Source organism: Dipodomys merriami, unplaced genomic scaffold (assembly GCF_024711535.1).
Source record: "Dipodomys merriami isolate MVZ:Mamm:240054 unplaced genomic scaffold, mDipMer1.0.p SCAF_290, whole genome shotgun sequence".
Classification (NCBI taxonomy): domain Eukaryota; kingdom Metazoa; phylum Chordata; class Mammalia; order Rodentia; family Heteromyidae; genus Dipodomys; species Dipodomys merriami.
Genome location: NW_027204382.1, coordinates 600,090 through 617,803, shown reverse-complemented (window position 1 = coordinate 617,803; position 17,714 = coordinate 600,090). Strand labels below are relative to the sequence as shown.

Here is a 17,714-nt window from a genome sequence, read left to right as displayed (position 1 = left end):
AAAGACCACATAGACAGAAGTCACGTAGAGGAAAAGACTTATTGCCAACAGAGTTAACAAGGCCAAGCTCTCATGAGAAAATGGGGCTGTCTGGTGCCTTGGAGGCTCCTTTTATACCGTGGGGGGCGTGGCTGAGGTGGGCGGTGCCTCGCCTACTGCGCAGGCGCCGTCTTTGAGGGCGGAAATTAGGTCTGTCTTTGAGGGCGGAAATTAGGTCTGTGTGGGGGCATTTCCTGACAATACTAATACAAGAAAAAGAAAAGAAAGTAGTCAACTTTGCTTATCTAGGTATGTATTAGAAAACTTTATTCTTTCTGGGAAATCTGAAAAATCTTTCTAGTTCCGTAAGAAATAAGTTTTTATCCATCGTACATCGAACAGTCCCTGACCCCTCTAAACCTGGGAACTGTGGGTCACCTGTGAGTCAGCAAAGGACCCACTGAGTTCATTGCCTTGATCTCCCCGCCTCTGAGATCTCTCCGTCAGTTGTGGTCCCGCCTCCCGGAGTCCCCTCCTCTTTCTCTTTTTCCTTACCATCTCTCTCTGCGTGCCTCGTCATGTGCACTTTGCTCTCCCCCCACCAATAACCTCTTTTCTGCCCCAACGTGTAGCAGTTTCCTTTTGAGGAACCTTACCATCTCTTTTAAAGTCCCCTATTCTGCTTAGAAGTTTGATGTATTTTAATGAGTAATTTTGGTAACTTAAAAATAGAATTTTTCAACTTGTTAGTGATTATAAATAGATAATATTTTAAAATGCCATTCGCTGCTGAATAGTTTTAACATTTTACTTGGGCCCCAGGAGGACTTTGTGGAGAAAACAATAACTAATTTTTTTCTGCGGGGAGTGGGGGGGAGAGTGTCAGTCTTAGGGCTTGAATTCAGGGTCTAGGCCCAATCCCTGAGCTTTTTTGCTCAAGGCTAGCATTCTACCGCTTTGAGCCACAGCTCCACTTCTGATTTTCTGGTGGTTGAGTGAAGATAATATTCTCATGGACTTTCCTGCCTGGGCTGCCTCTGAACCACGATCCTCAGACCTCTGCCTTCTGAATAGCTAGGCTTACAGACCTGAGTGGTTGGTGCCAGCCAGGCTCAGTTACTTAATTTTAATAGACCTGTGATGCATGTTCTCAAAAGTGTATGTGTCATTGACAAAAGCATGAGGCATGAGGCTTAGTTCTTCTGGTCAAGACCTATTACTGATCAGAATGGAATTAAAAAAATAAAAAGAATATTGAAGCTGGGCACTGGTGGCTCATACCTGTACTCTTAACTATTCAAGAGGCTGGTGCCTGGAGAATCATCATTCAAAGCCAGTCCGAGCTGAAGAGATCCTCGAAATTCCATCTGCAAATTATGATCAGCAAGAGGCAAAACTAGAAGCATGGCTCAAGCGGTAGAGTGCCTGTTATGCAAGTATAAGGTCCTCAGCTCAAGTACTGCTACTGGTTAAAATAAGAATATTGAGCTGGATAAGGTGAAGAGACTTCAGTAGGAAGATCCCAAGTTTGATCCCTTTGTTTTTAAATCCTGTCTCAGAATAAAATAAAACATAAATCAAAGTAAAGGATGTGGGCATATAGCTTAAGTAGTGGTATAGTGTTTGAGTGTGAGATCCTGGGTTCAGCCCCTAGAATAAAGACAAGATAATTAATGATCCAATTATGTAAAAAAAAACCCCACAAATTACACAAAGGAGTATGAATAAAGTATGATAGCAAGACATTATTTCCTTCAAATGTATTTATATGACAAATTAAAGATGTGTAGCTACAATGGCTTGTTCTAGTTTTTCCACGATAGTTTCAGTTTTAATAACCCATTTGAAACTACAAACTATTCATTTTGATTTTTGTCTTGAAGTGTTTGGACACTGTAGAGGGTCATACTCTGACATCGTTAGGAAAATATTTCTTATACTTTGATTTCAAATGATTTTAGCATTATCAGAACATTTCTAAAGATAATTTTCCCATGCATTAGAATCTTAGAATAATAGAGTAACTGATTTTTGAATAGGTCCTCTAATTGGCCTCAGAAATGTTATGAAATATGGTTTAGGCATACAGCAAAAAGAGATCTAGTTAAGAAGCTTTATTGTGCCAGAAATATCCTGACAAATTTTCTAGTCTGAGTCTTCATATAGCCCATTTATTCTAATACTTGAGTTAGGTAAGTCCATTATCTAATGCAAAGATAGCATTTCTACAATGTAAGGAAATATTTATATTTTCTTTTAAAAATGAAATTATTATTATTATTATTATGCAGTTATACAAAGGGGTTACTATTCCATAAGTCATGGTATGAGTGTAATGATTCCTGGTCAATGTCACCTCTTCCTTTGTTCTCCCCATTAATTTTAGAATGATTTTAGATATTAATTATATATCTACTTTTTAGGATGAATTTTGTAGTGATTCAATTTTGAATTGATAGGGTGACTTGTCAAAACAATGGAATAATTAGCCTAGAATAGAAATCTGCACACCTAGATGGAGTAGAGAAAGTAGATTCATTAAGAGAACAAAATGTCTTGTTTTCTTCCCCTTCAAAGAAAAGGAAGCATTTTGGCAGTCATGTATAAAGACAGGAGACATACAAATGTGGAAAGGGAACTTTGTCTTCACTTGCTTGATATCTTCTCAGAAATGCCTGTTTAATTTCCTCTCGTTTCTCTTTACAGTTTTTAATTGGTTTGTGTGTTTTAGACCTCAAAAAATAAGGTAGTCTTTTATTTTAAAGGGCTGTTTCTTTCCTTATGTCTATGCTTTGGATACAATTAGGTGGCTTCTGAGATATAATTGCTTATGTGTCGTGCTTATTTATATATCTTTTGTGACTGTTCTGATTTACTTCTTATATATCAAATCAAGGTTTTAAATTTACCTATTCTCTGAGATTAATTAAACAATTACATAGAAATGTTACATGAATGTAATCATTATTGCCTTATACTATGACCCTGAAGATTCTTTTTCTTTAGTGATAGAATCTTGCAATGTATACCAAATAGAAGAGCCCTTATGATCTTCTCTGTATTTAAGTAGAGTGGGTCTAAAGATTGTCACAGAAAACCAAAATCACGTCATGCCAGGGCACTGGAAATGAGAGAACATTCATGTCTATATCTGATTTCCTGGTCTTGTATCTTTATATAACTAAGAAATGATGCAAATTCACATAATCATGACTAATAGCTAGACCTTCCTCCAGCACCTGTGTGTGTGTGAATAACTGTATTAAGGATTCCTATCTATAGTTTATAAACATTTATGTCTAGACGGAAAAAATATAATGCAGTGGGTTGGGCATTACTTTTGATGTGCATAATCATAGTTTGCAGAGAACATCCAGACAGATCTAAAATACATAATTTACATACGGTGCTCTAAAAAGAACACCATCCCTCTATTTTTCCAGTCTAGAGAAAAAGATTACTCTTTTATTTAACTACTTTTCCTCTATGACTCAAGGGAACCTATGATCTGAATATATTTTTCTTGAGGTATTTTAAAGAACATATAAAATCAACAATAAATTTCAATTTAATTAGAGAAATATTTAAGAGTACAACTTATAGATATAATCTCTTGAAATAGAATAGTTGTATTCAAAAGTTCATAAGTATTTCCCTTTGTTAAAATGTCATTCAACTCTATAAAAAAATAAAAACTTACATACTGAAACATTATTGCATCTATTTATCATACATGGTGGACTATTTTGTGATTAAGTAGTTTAACCTGTGACTTGTGTAGATCATTCTCACTCAGCTGTTTAAAAGTCACACCAAACTAGATATTGATTTCTCTCTCTCTCTCTCTCTTTTTTTTTTTTTTTTTTTTTGGTCGTGGGGCTTGAACTCTGGGCCTAGACGTTGTCCCTCAGCTCTTCAGTTCAAGGATAGTGCTCTACCACTTGAGCCACAGCGCCACTTCTGGTTTTCTGGTGGTTTATTGGAGATAAGAGTCACACAGACTTTTCTGCCCTGGTTGTCTTTGAACTGTGATCCTCAGATCTCAGCCTCCTGAGTAGCTCGGATTACAGGCGTGAGCCTGTCTAGATATTGATTTTAAAACTTAAAGAAACCATTAATGGTTTCCTAAGTTTCCCCAAATAAAGTGAATCAACTGGGCAGAGCAAAACTTTTGGCCATCCTTTACAGTCACAATTCATGTTTCTATTATGTCATCCACTCCCCCTTCAGTGTTGCTAGGATGAGTCAGAAGCAGCTCCCAAGGCTCCCATTTTATCATTGTTTTATTATACTTTACTCTAACAATATTGTATCTCTTAGCTATAATGTTGGTAGTTCCCTCTCTATTTACTTTCCTAAAAATACCCACCTTAACCTTCCCTTTTCTGGCTAATTATCCCAACTCTCTTCCCATTCAAGCTTTTCAAAAGAAGGCTACATTCAGTCCTTCCATTCTTGTCTTTCGTGTCATGCTTTTGTTTTCTTTCTTTCTTATTATTATAGTAAATTAACTGTAACACAAACCTTGACATTTGAACCACTTTTAAGTGTATAATTCTGTGGCACTAGGTACATTTACATTGCTGTGCAGGCATCACTACCATTTCTCTCTAGAATGGTTTCATCTTCCCAAATGTATCCATTAAATACCAATTCTATTCTCCCTTCCCTGAAGCCTTGTCAACTACCATTTTACTTTCTGTCTCTGTGAGTTGGACATCTTGGGTACCCCATACAAGTAGAATCATACAGTGTTTGTCCTTTTGTGTCAACCAAGTTTCCTTGATGCTCTTTATTCTGACTCTGTCTTCTTCTACATCATTCTTGCCAAGGTCACCTGCAACTCTTCTTCAATCCTCTGAAAAATGGCCCTTCCAGTGACAGTCTAGTGTACTTGTTACAATTGTGTGTGTATGTGGCATATGAGTGTATTGTGTATGTGAGTGTGTGTGTGTGTGTGTGTGTGTGTGTGTGTGTGTGTGTGTATGTAGTTAAACCCAGTGCCTCGCACATCTTAGGCAAGTGCTATACATCCCAGTTGATGCAACCTCTTTTTGAAGACTTGACTCCCATCTTATTCCCTCAGGTCAAGCAAAACATCAGGTGCATGCTCAGATGCTTGTCTGCAGACAGGTCATTCTGACCTTGGCATAGCTGATAGCCCCCTCACCCTAGGTAGTGCATTCCACTCTGGGCCTGACCAAGGACACTGCCCTTGGCCTCCAAGACACCATAGCCCATTTTTTAAATTTTCTACTTCCTTGTTAAGCCCCATATAAACCCTACCCCACAATCCAAAGCCCATGGGAAAGTCTGTGTCCCTTGCTGGCAATAAACAATCCTCGTCTGTTGATGATTGAGTCCAGTCTATTCCTTTTCCATTCTCCTCCATTTTCCTAACACTCTTCACTTCCAAGATATCATTCTTTCTTGATTTCTCCTCTACATTTCTAAGACTCCTTGTAGGCCCCTCTTCACCTTAAATACTGCTTTTCTTCTGGGCCTCAGTCCCTAGCTGATCACACCCATTCCTGTGGCTGTGACCTTCTACCTATGTGTTAACACTAATTCTTTATCTCCAACCCAGATTTTCTCTGCTGAGCTCCAGGAAAGAGCCAGCATCTGTAGTCCAAGATCTCCACATGAATGTTCTAAAGGCAAGATGTTCATAACTAAATTTAACCATCTTTCTACCAGATTTTATGTCAACAAATGGAGGAAACTATCTCTGGAGACATTCCTGATTCATTGAGTGTACTTACTCAAAACATTTAATTATTTCTTAAGTTTTCTTCCTTTCACCCACTTAAGAGCTCTGGAATGCTCTTTCCTCTATTTTCACTGCTACTTCTATTTGCTAATTCAAGTATTACTCTCTTTTTCTAGAATCAGTGTCATGTCACAACCCCTTAAATAAATCTAGTACTCTTCAGTTTTCATCCTCATCTAAAATATTTTCTACCTGTTATCAGAATGACCTTTTGACAAAGAAAACATGGTCATGTCACTCTGAACAATTTTTGAATGTCTTCCATTGCTTTTAGATAGAAGTACAAAGTCCTCAGCATTGCATGCCATATTCTACTAGATCTGGTGTCAACCTTAGCCATTGCTCTCCCTCTTATAGTATTCATTCCTGCAGATACAATAAACTTCCCTGAATATACACTCCGCAGGCTATATCCCACTAAACACCAATTCATCACCCTGCTCCAGTCCTCTAGGAAATCTTCCTTGGAGGAGAGTGTAATGGATACTGTGGAGTAATGCTTGGATTCCTCAATCTCTTTAGGACAGAAGCACTAATTCTCTAATTGCTAAGAGTATTGATAACATAGATTTCAGTTACATTCCTTTCTAGGATTGTTCTTAGCCAAAGAAAGATTAAAGGCATACTTGCTTAAGGTTTTGCTTTTCTTTCCAGAAACAGCCAATATTTGGTGACTAATTAATTCATAGATATGAAAGCTTGGTCCTTTTGCTCCAGCGGGGGCAGCGCTGCAGGCCATCCTAGCTTTACGTTCTCTCATGGCTGGGCTGAGGCTTTATAGCAACCCTCACAACCCAGCTTCTCTTTCTGCCCCATTCAACTTCTTGTATTTGTCCCTATAGTGGCTGATCCTGAAAGCAAGACTCTTGCACACAAATTTCTGTTTGAATATTTCCGAAGAAACAGAATAGCAACCCTGGATTAGAGATCTTGATAGTACCACTTGCTTATTCCTATGGCAGCTCTTAAGCCACTGTATTATAATTGTCTGTTTACTTCAGTGAAAGAATTCTAGCCTTGTCTCTTAATCTGTAATTGCTTTTTATGCAGACTCATTACATCTTTTTGAACAAATGAATGTGAAACTGAATGCAGCAGAGATGCCATATTCAAAAACATCCTCATGATTTGGAGGTATTGAAGTGGGAGTTTGGGTTTGCCTGGCTCTATCTTGGCTACCTGGTGGATGGTAGGGTCTGGCATCTTGTCTTCAGGGTGGGGGGAAGGTGAAATCCCTGCCTCCCAGGTGATGGGTATTCGAATCCCTGGAGGCAGGAGTGGGGACTTGGATGCTAGGTTACTAAACCTGTCAGTCCAGTGCCTGGGAGACCAATTTCCTGTGACCCTGCCCACTGATCCTCACACTATTTAGGTCTGGACCAGCTCAGGGCCATTATGCCATGTCATGTCTCTGTGTTTGTGTCCTGTCTCCTGTCTTCTGGCTCTTCTGCAGTCACCATGGAGTCCCACTTCAGCTCTCCATTGGAGCTGAACTGGTTTGTTGGTATTGTTTTTGTTCTTTTTTTCATGGTTCAGTTCCCTGTGTTAAGTGTATTTGCTGGCTGCTGGTCTTTGAGACAGGAGTCCAACATGCATTTGCTGGCCTCTTAATAAAGACTCCCTCTCAAAATATGGCTTTTTCATTTTCTTACCATACAACAGTGTAACTTGGGGCAAATTCTATGACTTCTTTGTGACCACTTTAGCCAAGGGAAACTATCATTTCCTAGCCTGTAGATACTGCATTATGGTATAATGAAGTGATGGCATATAGTAGACAGTAAACTTAGCTGTTTCTTTTTAGATTGAATTCTACCTCCTACAATAACTTCCAGAGAAATAAATTGTAGTAATTTAGCCCTACTGAGGTGATCTTGTTAGCTCTCACTATCTTTTTTCTCCTCACATGCCCAGAATTCATCATTCTCTGCTACTGTTCTTATTTTAGAAGAGGAAATAAATGGCAACTGAAAGCAGCTACTCAGCCATGCAAGTCCTGGCTTGCTACAAGTTTAGATATTTATTTGTGAAGCATCAAATTTGCCAGTGGCAATAGGTGTGGCTAGGTGTGTCTGAGAGTGAATCAAGGGTAAGTATGTGACACAAATATAACACAGCAAGACAAGATGAGTTTCAGAGAAGTGGAGGAGGGGACAAAATGATTAACATAGAGCAATGGAAGGTTAAAGAGCAAGGTATCCCAAATTGAGGTACCTGATTTACCTGCTTTTCTAGTTTTCTCCTCAGTATTTGGAAAATCACTTTGCTCTGTTCTTTACAGACCGGTGGACCATGTTATAAACTTTGATAAACTGAGTAGGAGTAGAAGTATTGAGTCACAGCAGGAAGAAGCATCTAAGAGCCAGTGATCAGTTGTCAGGTAGGTGCAACCTAAAATGTTGAATGATATAGCCCTAGACATCTCACAAACCCAGAATAGAGTCTGACAAAAAAAAGTGAATTTTGCTCAAATTAAATAAATTTTGTTTTGTTAGATTCTGACATATTCATGTTAGTTTTTATAACTTCAAAATTTAGTCTTTCTTGATAGACACTCTGGGGCTCAGGAAACCTGAGACTAATCAGAAAAACCCCCCTAGGAACCCTACATACTTGTATCAGAGGGTAGAACTGGGGGTTTATTTATTTATTTTTGGTCAATCTCTTCTGTCAAAAAAGTGACTTACCTTTTCTCTCTGAACCTGCTGTTGTGTGTCTATTTCTGCTCTTAGTTTGAATTGCCTGGTACCTTTCTCTGTATTATTGTATTTTTTTCACCCTTATAAGAAATAGAACCCAAGCCGGGTGCTGGTGTCTCACACCTGTAATCTTAGCTACTCAGGAGGCTGAGATCTGAGGATCATGGTTCAAAGCCAGCCGAAACAGGAAAGGCCATGAGACTCTTATCTCCAATAAACCACTCAGAAAACTGGAAGTGGCACAGTGGCTCAAGTGGTAGAGCACTAGCCTTGAAAGAGCTGAGGGACAGTGCTGAAAAGCTGAGGGATAGAACCCAGGCCCAGAGTTCAAACCTATGATCAACCAAAAAAAAAAAAAAAAAAAAGAAAAAAGAAAAGAAAAGAAATAGAACCCAATTAGTCCAATTACAAAGTACTCTAGAATTAATCTATTTCACAGGCTTCCTTTGGATCAAGATACTAATTCCTCAGTTCTATTCACCACAGCACAGGGCTGCATCTCTGAAATAAAAACAACAACAACAAACATAGCTAATTATGCCAAATAAACTGTTAGGCCTCTGTCTCTGTCCGGACTGAGACAGGGGTTGTCCATATGTCCATATGCTATTTCCTTCAGTGAACTAATATACAGACTCTTCAGGCTAGGAAGAGAGTGGCTATATTGGATATATTGTTCTGTTGCTATGTCCTACTGACTACAGAACTGGTAACATGAATGTCTTGGTCTTGACTTAAAAATTGATCAGTGGCTTCTGAGTTGGGACAGCATTTAAAAAAAATTCCTTTTGTGGGCTGGGAAGGTGGCTCAGTGGTAGAGCGCTTGCCTTGCATGCATGAGGCCCTGGGTTCGATCCTCAGCACCACATAAGCAAAAAGAAAAAAGCCGGAAGTGGTGCTGTGGCTCAAGTGGTAGAGCCCTAGCCTTGAGCTGAAGAGCTGAGGGACAGCACTCAGGCCAAGAGTTCAGGCCCCACGACCAGACCCCCCCCCAAAAAAAATAAATGAAATAAATTTTCTTTTGTGTGGGTACAGGGACTTAAACTTAGGCCTTCGTGCTCACTTAGCTTTTTGTTCAAGGCTGGTGCTCTACCACTTGAACCACACCTCCACTTCTGATATTTTGCTATTCTGATATTTTGGAGCTAAGAGTTGTATGGACTTTTCTGCCCAGACTGGCTTTGAGCCACAGTCTTCAGATCTCAGCCTTTTGAGTAGTTAGGATTGCACACAGGAGCCACTTGTATTTGGCTATGAGAAGTCTTAAATGAGTCAAGAAAACTGGGCCTAGTGACCAAAGGTAAAAGCAGATTTCTGGCTTGTTACATACTTAAAGACCATGAACTTGATACTCTGAGAATGCTTTTGGATAATATTACACACAGAGGCAATTATTTTAGAGCAGTGAAATAATAACTTAAAATTGCTTTGATGTTAAAATACATATTCTAGACTATTTCACTTCATTTGGTAAACTCACTCATAAATAGCAAATACTTGCTGTTAGCATCATCATCCTACTGGCCTTATTCTCTTGAGAATAATCTTCATAATGTATGGTCTATATTTAATGTATAACTATTTGCTATTCTTTTAAAATGCTTATATCCATTTTATTGTCCTGTATTGCATTTGGGGTGTGTGTGTGTGTGTGTGTGTGTGTGTGTGTGTGTGTGTGTGTGTGTGTGTGTGTGTGTGTGTGTGTGTGTTGGAAGTAGGGCTTCAACTCAGGGCCTGTACTCTTGCTAGATTTTCTTGTTTGCAGCTGGTACTCTACCACTTGAACCACTCCTTCAGCCCAGCAGTTTGCTGGTTAGTTGGAGATAGAGTCTTGCAGACTTTTCTGCCTGGAATGGCTTCAAACTATCCTCTAAGTCTCAGCTTCCTGAGTAGCTAGGATTGTAGGTCTGAGCCACCAGTTCCCAGTACTTATTTTCATATTTAACTGCACTCCATAATATACACCTTTCTTGTTTTGTACAGTATCCCAAAATATCCCACTGTCTTCTCAAAAGATTTCAAATCCCTAATTATTCTCCACCTAATTGTGCATCAAAACTCTCATTGTATTTGAAGTTATTTTTGGTTTGAGATTAAGAGGAAAAAGGCCAATTAAACTACAATAAACTGAGCTATAGATTATTATTACTTGTACTTGTCTTTCAAAATAAAAGCAGTTTTTTTTTTAAAAAAGAAGAGATGTAGCTGGGCATTGGTGGCTCACGCCTGTAATCCTAGCTACTTAGGAGGCTGAGATCTAAGGATAGAGGTTCACAGCCATCTGGGGCAGGAAAGTCTGTGAGACTCTCATCTCCAATAAACTACCAAAAAAAGGCAGAAATACAGCTGTGGCTCATGGTAGAGCACTAGCTTTGAGCAAAAGAAGCTTAAGAACAGCATCTATGCCCTGAGTTCAAACCTCAGGACCAGCACACACACAACTCCCTCCCCCCCCCACCACCACACACACAACTGAAACAGAAAAACCAGAGATGTTGTCTTTCTAACTTATCACAGTACATTATTCCAACTTCCTTTCTCCACTAAGGACAGAATGGAGGTCTCCAACATGAGCTCCTGGTCTGAGGTGATGATCTGTAAGATAGGGATGGTAAATTTTTAATATTTTTTGAAAAACTATTGCTATAATTCATGAAATTTAGGGAGCTATTGTGTATAAAATTTACCCTTATTTGGGGGATGTTAAAAAGCTGAGAAAGGTGTGTCATAAATTCTACTGGGATGTGGTGCATGCGTTGGTACATTGTGGGGCCATGAGGGAGTAGAATGAGGACTGTGTTTTGAGACCAGAGTTGACTTCTGCTATTGGAGCTGTCACCAATATGGTAGTGTTGGGAGTTGACCACACTATTAAGAGGTGAGGCCTAGTGAATGAAGTTGAGGACACTGTCTCAGAGGGATTTGCTTTAGTTCTCTCTAGAAAGGGTTGTTATACAGTTAGTTTTCTCACATGCTTGCCATTTTGCATTTGGCCATTTCCCTCCCCACTTCTCTGCCATGTGATGATTTTGAGCCAGCGTCACCCAAAAGTACTTTCACCAAAAGGCATGCAGAAGAGGTTGCCTAATCTTGGATTTTCAGTCTCCAAAGCTATGAGCTAAGCAAACCTCTACTTTTATGAAATATCTAGCTTTAAGCATGTTGTTATACCTAAGTACACTAATACAGCTTCTACTCCTGTCCCTTATTAACTGTGTAACCTTAGGCAAAGAATTTAACCTCTTTGATCCTAAGTATCTATTTCTGAAAAGTGAAGAAAATAATAGCCATTGAGTGATTGGAGTTCTCAACCCTAGATGCTGCATGTGAAAGAAAGCTCCTAGCACCTAACATGTACTTAGTGGATATGAGCTGAATCTAAATCTACTTTCTTATAACAACCTTTAGACTTGAAGGGAAACATTCTTCTTTCATTAAGGAGGTGGTCAAGGACCAGAAAAACTCTTCAGAAAAGGCCTCAGCCATGTATCCTCCACCCCCTTTATGCTGTTATTTTTGTTCTTTTTGTGCTGGAGATTGAATCCAAGGCCTTACCCTTTGTAAGCAAGTGCTTTATCACTTAAGTTTGAGCTACACCCCAGATCTTTTGATTTTGTTTTGTTTTTGAGATATGGTCTTTCACTAACTTTGCCCAGGCTTGCCTTTAAACTCATGATCCTCTTGCTTCTAAGTAGCTGGAATTACAAGCATGCACCACCATGTCAGGCTGACAATACTGTTGACTCCATTAATAATATCTTGTTCTTTTTTCTTTAATCATGTATCTAGACTATTATATTTTCAGCCCCTATTGTTTGGTCAGGCACTAGTGATAAGAGGTAAATAAAGCATGATAGTATAGCTGGATTGCAGTCATTAGAGACAGGAAGGCATATAAGGGAGGAAGGCAGACCAGTGATAATCAATTCTTTTAAAATTCGCAAACTTGTTAATTAAAGAAACAATTCTTAAAAGGTAGCTTGCCAATGGCTCCCATAATTTGTAAAGCTTCGTGAAACTAGGTGTGATTTAAAATTCATTCTCTCATAAAGAAAATTCCCTTCTTTACCTTTTCCATCTTGCTTTTCTTCTCTCCTACTGTGTTTGTTATCTTCCCTTTCAAATAGAAAGTAACCCATCACACAAGGAACAAGCATGTACCTAGAATCTGAATCAAAATCGGTAGGAATGATTTTAGATTTATTTGTTTTTGTTTTGTGCTTTTGCATAAGGATTACTTTATAAAGTGCTCACTTTTCTTGGTGAGGTAATATCAGTCGGTGACAGAGCAGAGTGAGAAGCATACAGGCTGAGGAATCTGCAAAAAATTCAAATTTTGGCTTTGCTAGTTTTATAGACAAATTACCTAAACACATTGAGATTCGGCTTCCCTATTTGTTAAAATGCATGATAATATTTGTGGGATTATATTAACTATCTATGCCTATACATAGTACATCTTTGAACAAATTTGTTATTGTAATTCACACCAAGAACACAATCAAGATGGTTTGTTAGCCCTTGTATAATTGTACAAAATGCTCGACTGCATTAGTATAACTGAAGTGTATATATTAGGCACAGAATTTAACCGGATCTAGCTATAGCATAGTGAACTCTGCAAACTGGAATGGGTATATAATGGAGCTTTACTGAGTGGAAGGCAAAAACCTGGCTCATAATACAAACAAGCCTGAAGGTCTCTGGAATTAAATACTGGGTCAAAGTCTATTTTATGTCTGATCAGAGGTTCAGAGCAGTTTTGCTTTTAGTGCCTGAGCTCCTTTTTGTTTTAGGGAGTTCTCATCAGCAGAGGATGGATTCACTTCCCACCCCTAGAATGGAAGACCATTGATTCAGTTTCCATGTTCTTTGAAATGAGGACAGGTCATATGATATAGACCACTAAGAATTCTTGCCTGGAAAAGAAGTTCATTTGGGTAAAAGTGACTGTGGCAACCGTATCAAGATTCAATGAGGGGCTGGCAATGTGGCTTAATGGTAGAGTGTTTGCCTGGCATGCACAAAGCTCTGGATTTGATTCCTCAGTACCATATACACAGAAAAAGCCAGAAGTGGCGCTGTGGCTCAAGTGGTAGAGTGCTAGCTGTGAGCAAAAGAAGCTAGGGACAGTGCTCAGGCCCTGAGTTCAAGCCCCAGGATTGGTAGAAAAAAAAAAAAAAAAAGAAAAGAAAAGATCCAGTGAAGACTGGGATGTAGTTCAGTGGCAAAGTGCTTGCTTGGTAAGTGCAATGCCCTGGGTTTGATCCCCAGCAACAAAGAAAAGATAGGAAAAATACAGTCCAGGTCCGATGACATCAGGATCCAAGGGCCACCCAGAAGTCATTTTTCCTCCTTGTGACATAAAGAAGGTGTATATAATATATAATATATAATATATAATATATAATAGATATAGATATAAATAGATCCAGTCTCTTGGTCACTCTTGGTTCTGGCTGATTTCTTTTTTTTTTTTTTTTTTTTTGCTGCTGAGTGGCTTTAATGTTTAACACAACATCTAGGGAAGTTTATTTGTATTTCTCTAAATGGTACACTTTTCTTTGGAAAACAAGCCCTGTAGAGTTCCATCAAGTTGTGTCAGCCTAACACATATTTCTAGAGGACTAGCACATGCAGCATTAACTACAAGGATGGAAAACTAATTGGACCCTCTCTGATGAAACTCAAGCCATTTCAACAAAAACATTTCTTTAAACATCAAGGTAATGTGTCAGAACACATCAATGACAAAAGATTTGGTCTGCTAAGGAATCTGGCTTAATAGCTAAACACTTGAGACCATAAACCAGGTCACGTTAGAGCTTACAACAAACATCTTCACCTGCCCAAAACCAAGGTGAAACTAGAAAAAAGCGTTACTAATCTGCTTCGCCTACGGTGTCACAGTTATCACTTACAAGTAGAAAGAAATCTTGAACCTGGTTCCTTGGACTTTTAATTCACTTTAGGAGCTACTCTAAGTCTGCTAATATATTCACTGTCTGCTGAAGATAAAGTGCATTTCAGTTTTTGTGTCTAAAATATTGACTCTACCAGAGCTATGGAAATATCACCATGTGGGAAAAGCAAAGGCCAAAACTTTCAGGCACTTGATGAGGAGGTAAAGAAGGGGAGCTTGATGATGATGATGATGATGATCCGTGCAAAAAAGTGAAACCTTCCTCTTCTTCCTCCCCTTCCTCTCCTCCTCCTTCTTCCCTTCTGTCTCTGTTTCTCTCTGTGTGTCTGTGTGTGTCTGTCTCTCTTTTTCTTTCTAGACAATTGCTCTACCATTTGAGCTATGTCCCTAGTCCTTTTCTGCTTTACTTATTTTAAAATTAGGTTTTGTGTTTTTGCTTGGGGCTGGCTCAGACGGTGGGACCATATCTCCTATATATCTTGTAGTAAGTATGTAGGAAAGCTTTTTTTGTTAAGCTTGAGGTCCCATTGACTTTTTGTCTGTGCTGGTCTCCAATCAAAATGCTTCCCATCTCTGCATTCCAAAGAGCTTGGATTACAGGTGTGTACAACCTTATCTGGCAGATCTACCTTTTGTCTTAAAGATAAACTTTTTACACCCTTCTCACAGGAAGCAAGATCTTAGCTGGTGATGAGAAGGTTGGAAATCTGGTTTCAACCAAGATCCTTTTCTTAGGCAATACTCTAAGGTAGCTAAAATAGCCAGCCTCACTGCTGTGGTAAGCAGTACTGCACCAACATCATGATTGCAAGTAACTCCCACCTTCAATTCCTCTTCATTGGTTGCTGATGATGTGGAGTCAGTGCTAAAGAAGGAACAAGTAGCTATCATGTTTTCTGTATGTCCCTAAAGGTTCTAGAATTGAAGTGAAGCTTTAAGGAGAAAGGATCTTAAAAAGAAGGGATGATCTAAGGCAAAAAGATCACATCTTCTATTACTGTCTTCTGGAAAAACCTGTTCTCTTGGTATAATCTTGCCAAAAGCTTGCTGACCAATGCTTGAAAGCAAGCCAAGAATCATACCATGAGAGGTTGTATGGGATGATATTGGAGGTTAGATGCTTTGTCCTGAACGTCAGGCAGAATGTCCTCTGGCCTCCAAGCACATTAAGACATTTGAAAAGCACTTTCTTTACCCTGTATGGGGATATTTTTAGTCTTAGCTGTCTCAAAGTAGAAAATAAAAAACTCAATTGAATTTACCTTGTTTTTAATTTCTATGTTTCCTTGGCAACTATAATACTATACATAGGAAATATCTAGAGTAAACCAAGTAGTCACATGGACAATGACTATTTCACACCTCTATTTTGGAATTATGTGCAAAATTTGCCATATCCCATGTGTGGAATATCACATATTTAAATTGATAATCACCCCAGTTGAACATGATGTACTGTAATTAAATTATTAGTCATTGTTCTGTTGCATCAAAGTATTTGATTTCTGAACTCATAGATAAAATCTATAGTAAAGGTGGCTGCTTTACAAGCATTTTATCACTGACTTATATAAGGCTGTAAAAACAAATTAACAATGACTAAAGAGCGGGTAATTAGGGAAATTATTAGGTCCTTTAAAAAGCAGCAACAACATACTTACATAAAAATTTAGTCCCAATTTCTTTTTTTTTTTTTTTTTTGGTTGAATTTCTTTCATTTCCTTTCTCTTTTTGTTTTCTGTTCAGCTCAAGAAGAAGAAAGGAAAAGTTGAATTGAGACCCATTAATCTGGGGACAGATCATGAATATGGAGTTTTAAGCACTCACCTGATTGCATATGACATTAGGCTCAATTTCTTTTTTTTTCTTTTCTCTTTTTTTTGTCAGTCGTGGGGCTTGAACTCTGGGCTTGGGCACTGTCCCTCAGCTCTTCAGCTCAAGGCAAGCGCTCTACCGCTTGAGCCACAGCACCACTTACGGTTTGCTAGTGGTTTTATTGGAGATAAGAGTCACAGATTTTCCTGCCTGGGCTGGCTTTGAACTGTGATTCTCAGATCTCAGCCTCCTGAGTAGGTAGGATTACAGGCATGAGCCACTGGCGCCCAGCTAGGCTCAATTTCTAATAAGAGTAAAACTAAAAGTGTATTTGCTTCTCAATGACTGGGCATTAGAACTTTTTAGTCATCTGGCATATTTTAGTCATGCTTGGAATTCCTCCTTTATGAAAAAAAAAGGGGGGGATGGATTGTCAAACTTGAGCACCCATTCTTCACCTCTTTCTTTCTTTCTTTCTGTTTCTTTCTTTCTTTCTTTCTTTCTTTCTTTCTTTCTTTCTTTCTTTCTTTCTTTCTTTCTTTCTTTCTTTCGTTCTTTCTTTCTTTCTTTCTTTCGTTCTTTCCTTCCTTCCTTCCTTCCTTCCTTTCTTCCTTCCTTCCTTCACAACTCTCTCTCTCTTTCTCTCTTTCTTTCTTTCATTTTTATTGGTTGTGGTGCTTGAACTCTGGTCCTGGGCACTGTTCCTGAGCTCTTCAGCTCAAGGCAAGTGCTCTACCACTTGAGTCACAGCGCCACTTCTGGTTTTCTGGTGGTTTATTGGAGATCAGAGTCTTATGGGCTTTCCTGCCCTGGCTGGCTTTGAACCTCGATCCTCAGATCTCAGACTTCTGAGTAACTAAGATTATAGGCGTGAGCCACTGGCGCCCGGCTTTTGCCTTTCTTCTCTCTCCAATGTTCATCTGGCTCTTATGGCTCCCTCCTTCCTTTCCTTGTCATCTCCTGTTCCTCTATATTCATTATCTTCTAAGTTAGATGTTTTTTTTCTCTTTCCCTTTCTTCTCTCTCTGTCTCTCTATCTCTGCATAATGTTATCAAGAACAGATTAAGATTTCACTTCTAGCTTGTGGTTCACTAACCAGGTGACCTCAAGACACTTAATCTTACTAGATGACACTATTGTGTATCAATTGAAGTTTAATTGGGGCAATAGAGCAGTCACTGTGAGACGCACTGGGGAGTAGAGAGTCTGAAGTGGGTACTGGAAGATCAGAGGGTCCACCCATCAGTCTGTCGGAGAAAATGGCAAGTCCAACTGGTGAAATGGGATTACAAATGTAAAGTTGGTGGAGGATCTCTAAGGAGCTCTTGCATCAGAAGGTTTACAGTCAAGCAATAGCTATGTTTGATCAGTGGGGCCAGAGGGTCCTCCAAAGAAGCAGGATATGGAATGGTATGGAATCATCAGTTAGAACCTATTAGTACCTCTATCATTGTTTCTAACCACTATGATCTTCAGAGTGGCTGCTGCTTTACACCTGCCTTCCAAATAGCAAGCAGTGGGTCAAAT

The 17,714-nt window shown here is 39.0% G+C and overlaps 1 long non-coding RNA gene across 1 annotated transcript in view; it reads left to right on the top strand.

The window, feature by feature from the left end:
- Positions 1 to 201: 201 nt before the first annotated feature.
- The window catches only part of LOC138839048 (uncharacterized), a 54,726-nt gene continuing 37,213 nt past the window's right edge, over positions 202 to 17,714 (top strand). The window contains exons 1-2 of the long non-coding RNA XR_011375821.1: positions 202 to 288; positions 8,031 to 8,129. This is a non-coding gene — a long non-coding RNA (uncharacterized lncRNA). The remainder of the gene's footprint in view (positions 289 to 8,030; positions 8,130 to 17,714) is intronic.